We start from the raw sequence: 8,464 nt of genomic DNA, 5'->3' as shown, positions 1-8,464 counted from the left end.
ATAGATATTTAATAAAATCGCTGATTATAAAATTAATTAACGCGAATTATTCGATTACCTGGAGTATGAAATAAAAGTTGCATTTTGTGAAACTGCTGGGCTTTTGTGGGTCTACTAAAACAAAATACGAGCCTCTACGCTGTTGAGATTTATAATGGTCCAACATCCTGTATAAGCATAAATAGTAGCAAAAAATCATCAACCTACCTAGTGGTTTCATTAGTTGATGTCTTGCAGAGTTATATAGCTTCATATGTTGGCATCTTCGAATGTGAGTAGCATACGAAGAGGAGATTGATGCCGTATAAGCCTGGCCTGAACACAGGGCCGGTGTGCAAAAAGCGAGTGGTAGCTGGTGAGCCGGTTTTAGAGGTCTGAGTTGAACCATAGTATGCCCTGTCTTATGTGGCAGGAGACTGCCATAGAACACTATGTTGGCGCTTCGTGAGCATGGGCTTGTTCGCACTATATTTCGGTGGCGGTTTTTCAGGGCTCTAATAGGCTCCTTCTTCCCAAATAAGGATTCGGAGAAAGGCTTGTTATGTTAGGGTCACCCCTTACGTATCTGCAAAGGCAGTTGGTGACTGAGCAGAGCATTTTTGGAATGGTTATCTTTCTACACTCCACAATAAACTACTTCCATACATAGCTAGCCCAGTCAAAATCGGCGTTTCGTCGTTGAGGTGATGTTCTGAATGCAAAAGATGATAGCCTGTTGGCGTAGTCGGAGCTGTGAGAAACAGTGAATGTTGTTCACTGATATTAGCCACCCCCGCTAGCGCAGCTTAGTTCTCCATCGTCCTACCGATAAACACGATTTTCCCTCGATAATTTTTTTGATATTATAATTATGGTTACCGCCTTATACATCGCGTTCGCAATGTTAATCTATATAGTTATAGTAATACAGACCTCGATATCGTTGTCAAGATTTCCCTCCCATAGAATGTTAGCAAGTTGTCTTGCATGTTGCTGTCCACCTTTGTAGTTACTCTTCCTCTTCGTAGTGGCTACTTCGTCTCTGCTAGTTTGGTTTCTTGTTAGCAGCACACTTGTTATGATTTATGTTGGTTTTATTAAATGTTTTCACAGCAATTTTGAGGTCATACCTTCCACTATACCATTCTTGTTCTCCACTCCAACATGAGGGGTCACTCACCTTAGGTTAGATAAATTTTACCTTTGCTTGAAGAAGATACACAGCGTTTATACTTCTATATTATCATATCCACACACATACTCCCATAGTACAACAGTTATGAGACTGAAGAACGTCCAACAAGGTTGCGTGCCTTTAACATTACGTTTGATAGAGCCTTCGTGCATGTCCTCTGTCTGCGCATATAGCTGTAATGAGAGCATACATACATATCAAATAATTGAGATGCCAGAGTTGTCTGCTTTTGTCTGTCTATATGTAAGTGAAATATTTTCGTGTTTAAAACGCGATTAAAATCTTTCAATAGGATATTACTTTCAACATGTTTAATTAAATTGAATATCCGACGGCATTCCAGCGCATTAAATAATTTCAAGTAACGCATACGACATGGTGTACCGTAGTTGATTGAGGGAAAAGGAGGATAAGGAAGAAAAAAAATCTTATTGTGAAAATCGAAAAAATTTAAGTTGGATCTCATACAAGCAAATATAAGAAAAAAACAGATTTATTTATCAGTTATGCCGAAGAGGCGTCTCCACCTGTTGGCTGCGGCTCAGCCTTGAAATGGGCAAAAAAATATAAAAAATTTCTACCATTATTTGCATATTTGTTCGTCTAGCCAAGTGTGACCCTGAACATTGTTCAGCTTATTCGGACACTCAATGGGAGTCAGTAATTTCCGGCGACATTGAGGCAAACAAAGCAACCAACCTTTTTGCCATTTGCTCTCATTCCACTATAAAAAAAATATACTTTTGATTTAAGCTGCCCTTTTGTTGCGCAAGCATATGGCAAATTACCAGCATAATGAAAATTTGCACAATGACCGGTATTTAGCTTTGAGTTTTTGGACAATTTGTAAGACTGCTTAAGTGTGGATAATAAATATTTACTCTTTGGAAAGCAGAGGCTATAGGATTATGAAAAGGGGATCGCTTATCTCTGTGAACGTTTTGTATTTAATACCGAAAACATTTGGGTTTGCTCATACTCACATACTTTCATACATATGTATGTACAAATTTCTCCTAATGTTAATATTTATTATTATTTTAATGTAAACATATGCGTTTATGCATTTCTGTAACTTTTTTGCTTGCAACTTACTACAAATTGCAATTAAACCAACTGCATTCATTATAATAATGTACACCGACTTTTGCTAAAAATTACTCATAATCATACATATGTACGCGTATTCTGCTCTCAATAAACCTAATTGCATGTAACACAAGTTCATTAATTATGCAAATAAGTTTTTCGTCGCAGCAGCTGTATACAGAAATCTGTCTCGGAAATTGTTCTAGGTATGAAACATTTGTATCGTATATGTACATTTGTGTGTGTGCTACATATGTATCTATGTATATGAGATTTTTAACCGGTCCTCGCTTGTTGTAACTCAGTTTAATAAAATAGAAATATGAAAATCATTTATGATTTTCTTTGCATGCTACATCTATTCACTTGTCATTCTGGAACATAATACGGACCAAGGTACATTGAACAGGTAGTATCAGTAGAGCAGCTGATTTGATTTATTTTCAAATTATTTGGTCTCGAAAATGTCAAATATTTTTAATTTTTTCTCACGAAAATTATAAGTTGTTAAAATCCATTTGCTTGTGAAACCTTTTTCCATACAAAACAAGCGATTGAATAGCAGCTTTTGGAACGTTCGCCCAACTCGGCAGCACGACCGCTGATTACTGGGCCTTGCAAAGGATGGATCAATGCTTCGAGAAGCAAACAAATTTACTAGGAAAGAAAGTTGCATCAATTTTTATTTTTTCCAATTTCAATTTTTTATTTTTTATAATTTTTTGTATTTCACATGGCACGCTTTGATTTAGAAGAAAAAATTCAGAACAGTTGTTGACACTTTCGATACCAGAAGCAACAACAAAATACACGCAAATGTTGTTTTTGCTCTACTGATACTACCTGTTTAATGTGCCTTGGGGCATACCAAGGCACATTGAACAGGTAGTATCGGTATAGCAGCTGATTTGATTTTTTTTTTTAAATTAATTAGTCTCGAAAATGTCAAATATTTTTAATTTATTCTCACAAAAATTCTAAATTGTTAAAATCTCTTCGAATGTGAAACATTTTTCCAACTCAGCATCATAACCGCTGATTACTGGGCCTTGCAAAAGATGGATCAATGCTTCGAGAAGCAAACAAAGTTACTAAGAAAGAAAGTTGCAACAATTTTTTTCCCCCCAATTTCAGCTGTGGTTGTGGTGTATTATTGCTGATATATGTAGCTAGCGAAATAGCTTGTGGCTGTGGTTAGCTAGTTATCATTTTCAGTTGCTCGCTGATCATCAGTGTGATTTGCACGTGAGGTTGCTCTTCGTTCATGTGACTGACTTCAACGACATCCCCGTAGCGAACGTCATGCGTTAGTCACTTAAGTGTCTTGTACGGCCATGTTAAGTCTTCAATTACTTTGCGATCGGTTTATATGGAAGTCGTTCATGACTTTTTCATACAAACGGTAATTTAGTCGTTGATGGCCTCTGCAGAACTTTGCCATGCAGTGATCATTGACCACATTCAAGCGACAATGTCCTGCTCTGAACTTTTTATAAGCGACCACTGCAAGATATGGTCTGTTATAAGTGTTTGACATTGTCACTAGTGTCGTTGTCAGCTATATATCGTTTAGGATTCACAGAAAGTGCGACGATATCACTAAATCCTCAGTGGAGGTTTAAATTTTGTCATGCGAAGGGGTTTTTTACCTCCAATTAAATGCAAACAATCAAATGTTGAAGGCCAAGTGGAGGGAGGGCCAACCCCTTCAATCTTCCTTGAAACTTTATAAAATTCCACAAATTTTCAGCAATCATTTCCAAATAAGCGTGAATTTCTTATGAAATAAACTGCAGAAGACCGTTCGCAACAAAGTTTCAACATTTTAATGCCAGTTTTTGTAAATTGCACTTGGCTTATAAAAGCAAATAAAAACAAGTAAGAAAGTCTAAGTTCGGGCGTGGAGCTGAACATTAAATACCCGGCGCAAGTATTAAATATATGTTTTTAGCCTTTCCGAAAGCCACCGCTACATGGAAAGCCGGGGTTATCAATTTTGAGTAAATTAGCGTCCTTAAATTTCGAAATATTGAAGTTTCAAGCATTTCTGAAATTTACCGTTAAATGAAAAGCGGCCGTAATTTAAGTCCGATTTCAATAATTTTCAACGTTTTGCTTTTATGTGGCATGCTCAATAACCATACCGAGTTCAGTACAAATTGGTAGAACGGTTACCGAGATACATATATGTGATCATAAGTGGGCGGTGCCACGTCGATTTTCCAAAATTTTATCATAAACTTATTTCTTGGTAAAGAATTGTCGCAGGGATCAATTTTCAATAAATTAGCTTTAATATTTACTGATTTATCGAAGTTTTCTTATTTCTAAAAATTACCGTTATATTGGATGTGGGCGTGGTTATTGTCCGATTTTAAAACTTTTCGGCCATTTTGTATGCAGTGCCAGGGCCAACATCTGTGCCAAGTTTGGAATGGAATGGTACAGCGGTTACCAAGATATACACTGTAACCATAAGTGGGCGTGGCTACGCCCATTTTCCAAAAGGGAAAAAAATTTTAGAATTAAAAAAAACGTGCTCAATTTAAAAAAATACGCATATGAAAGAGCACCAACCCAACTCGTTTTAAATTTAAGTATGTACGTTGTGAAATATGTCCTTGTGAAGTGCACAGATGCTTTTTCGTTATATGAAATTATAATTAAGAAGAAAAAAAAGTTTAGTTTTACGTTCCGTCTGATGGTAATCGAACCCGGACCCTCTTGGCAGCAACCAGTTGTATCAAGCACCTTTGCGCACTTTGTGTTTTCAAATGTTGTGTTTGAATCAACATCACAGCGCGCGATTAGTGCATTATGTCATACCATGTATGTGTGTCATTCGATTTCGAAAATTCTTTTTGCGTCTCAGATGTGGGCCCACACTAATCCCGTTTCGATCCGATCATCATATCATGAAATATATATATATATATATATATTTTTGTTATATATAAGAATTGAAGTCGGTTTTATTTTTTGCTTAAAAATTACTTGTTTCGTAAAAACTTTTATAGATCAGAAAAATATTTGGTCAAAGTGAATTTAGGTACACTCTAAAAAGTGCATGTAAAACTACTACTGAAAAGTGTTTATTTTTCAACCAGAATCTGTTCAAGTATACGCACAAGATGTTCAAGATTTGATTTTGAACATGAGTTGTTTAAAATATACACATAAAATGTTTAAACTTACAAACATTTTGAAAGTAAAAATACATTCTAACTATTCTATACTTCTAAATATATATCATATATATCTTTAAAATACATGTATGCAAATTTTATGTACAGTATGTTATAAATAAATAAACTATTTAAAGTTTCATAAATTGCATGTTATTTACATAAAATTTACAAAGAACTCAAATATCTTCAATAGGAGAGGAAACTGGTTACCTCTCTTTATATGCGTAAATTTAAACAAAAATTTTTTAGAGGAATTTTTAAACATTTTATGTGTAAACTGTAAAATTGTGAACAATAAATGTTTAGAACTCAAAAAACAAATTGGAAATTTTTTCTACGCCACACATATGATAAGTAAAAGTAAGCAAGCAGTGTTTAATTTTATTAACACGGTGTGTAAATTTGCATTCATTAAGAAAGGAAACTGGTTACCTATCTTAATATGCGCAAATTTAAATAAAAATTTTTTAGAGTGTACACTTTGCGATCATTTATTTTGATATGATTGGATTGGATTTTCACTGCAATGCAAAGACCTGTTGGCATAAATAGGTCGTCGAAGTCAATCAGTTTTACATATACATACATAAGTATACATTTTGCATTCCTAAATACTTCAACCGATTTAAATAAAGACTTAGTGCAATTAAATTATATCTCGCAGACAACTGCATACTTATAAATAATCTATAATTTAGAGTCATTAACAGCCAATCGCGGCCACTGTGGCGTAGCGGTAAGAGGTGCGTACTACGATTCCATAGGGCGTGGGTTCGATCGCTGGTCCTAGCAACATCTAAATTAGAAAACATTTTTTCTAACCGCGTTCACCCCTTAGCAGGCAATGGCAAACTTCCGAGTGTATTTCTGCTCTGAAAAAAGTTCTCAGAAAACCCATTTGTCGTTCGGATGTGGCGTACAACTGTAGGTCTCTCTATTTGTGTACCAACATAAAGACGCATAACTCAGGAGTAGAAACTCTGCCAAAAACTTAGCAAAAGTGCAAGCGCCAAAATATAATAATTATTAAGAACCAATAAAAATACTTTGACATTAGAAGTATTATGACGCAAATTAACTTCCTTATTCCACTTGCATCATAAAAGTTCACTTTTGATGGCCAAAATGAAAAGATATTAGTTGTATCTTACTATTCGTATGTTTATACGTGTGTTTATGGATTTTTAGATATAACGGAGCAAACTCATTTCCAAACCAGAAAAAAGAACCAAAAAAGTCATAAGCCAATCATACAAAAGACCCACACAGCGAATGCATAAATTAAAAAGTCATAAACTCCGAAGCGATTTAAAGACGAATAAAGGTGAATATGCGATTTCAGAGCCAACAGCAATATTGGAAATTATTAGCGTAGCAACAATAGTGGGATTTGCAAGAGACAGACGCAGTTGCATACTCACATCAAATCCAAATAGAGACTCACAGGTGGACGAAGCGGACGCAGCCGGGGCGCTCGACGCGCACACACCACAGAGAGACAGTCTGACTGTCTCGATCAGTGCGTCAAAGATCAACGACCAACTAAACTGTGCGAAAAATCCGCCGCATAGAACATTTTTTACGAGTATCAGCCAATTGCCAAATGCTGTGCAAACACAACGAGCGACTGGAGGCAGCCGGCAGATTGGCGCGGTGCGTTACGGATGCAGCGGAACGGCTGGGGCGTGAATTCGCATGCATTGTAGATTACGATCGCATGGGTCGAACAGACAGTTGGGTAGACGTGAAGTGGAGCGCTCACTCGCACGCTCGATCGATGCCAAAGTGTTTAACGACCTCACCTCACCTCAGCGGCGGCGACCGGCAGCCGGCTGCCAACAGTGCATGCATTGGCACGGTACGTCAACCGGCTGACTAACTGACTGCCAAGCGCTGCTGGAATTGCTGCTGGCAGAGCGCACGGCAACAGAATGACGTTGCCAGTTTAGCGCTAGGCTGGTGCGGAGCTGGAGGTAGATAGTAAGTACATACTATGTAGGCAGCTGCGAACGAACGTTGAACTCGTCGGCGGCAAAGTGTAAAATGCGGCAAATGCAAATGCGCATACAAATGGGCATATGTACGCGAGAGTGAAAGAGGGAGCGCTTGAAAGCAAAAGCTACGATCGTAAGCGCAGCAATTGTGTGTAGTCACTATGCGCATGCGCGGAGGCGGCTTTGTAGCAAAACGAAAATGTGCAAAAAATCGCGCAAAAGTGTTTGGAATCACACTTTGTTTTATTGCAAATTGTGAATTGTAAATAAAATAAATTAGCGTGTGCAGTTCACTCACACACTTACTCACATCTACGCCGCGCCATATTGTGGGACACAGGAAATTGTAAATAATTCAATTGTCATAATGAATATTTGGAGGTAGCGGTTGAACGCAAAAAAAGTGCGAAAATTTGCATTGAAATCGGAAAATTTTAAGCAAATTAATTTTCAAATCCAAATCGCGTCAAAATGAAATGGCGATTGGTTGATTGGTTATTTGCTTGACGACTGCCGGCTGCCGGCTGATAATCGCGGATCGCGGTTTGCGTATCAAGTGCCGATCGGTTGTCGTGCCACTAATTGGTTGATGAGTCCATTCACAAGTCACTCAAATGGCCACTTAGCGCTGAGTGACGTTTCAATCTGTCGAATTCAGCCGTAACAGCAAGTCCATGGCGCAGCAGAGCTTGTATGACACCGCGTGTTGATCGCGCGATCATGTGGTGCTTTTGATCATTCATTGCAGATAGCTAGCTGCCGCTGCTGTTCAATCCTTTTTTCTTTATTTTTGCCTTTATGCTGCTTTCAATAGCTGTGATGAATATTAAGCGTTGCGTTCGTTAAGCGATTTGCCTTGATTGCTGTTTTATTATTTTTCCATTTAGATTTTGCTTGTGCTCCACATACATTTCACTCGAGCAATCACATTGATTAACGATTGACAATTTTAATCGAAATGTACTCAATTCGTACAGTTCTCAATTCATTCATATCCCTACACATGAAATAGGAAAAAA

At 37.4% G+C, this 8,464-nt stretch overlaps 1 protein-coding gene across 2 annotated transcripts in view; it reads left to right on the top strand.

Annotated features, from left to right (window-relative positions):
* Positions 1 to 8,464, top strand: part of LOC118748925 (protein sprint) — a 513,519-nt gene that overhangs the window by 93,735 nt on the left and 411,320 nt on the right. The window lies entirely within an intron of this gene.

Source organism: Rhagoletis pomonella, unplaced genomic scaffold (assembly GCF_013731165.1).
Source record: "Rhagoletis pomonella isolate Grant_MI unplaced genomic scaffold, Rhpom_1.0 Rhpom_scaffold_00013, whole genome shotgun sequence".
In the NCBI taxonomy this organism is placed as follows: domain Eukaryota; kingdom Metazoa; phylum Arthropoda; class Insecta; order Diptera; family Tephritidae; genus Rhagoletis; species Rhagoletis pomonella.
The sequence above is the reverse complement of the archived record's forward strand: the minus strand, read 5'-3'. Positions and strand labels throughout refer to the sequence as shown.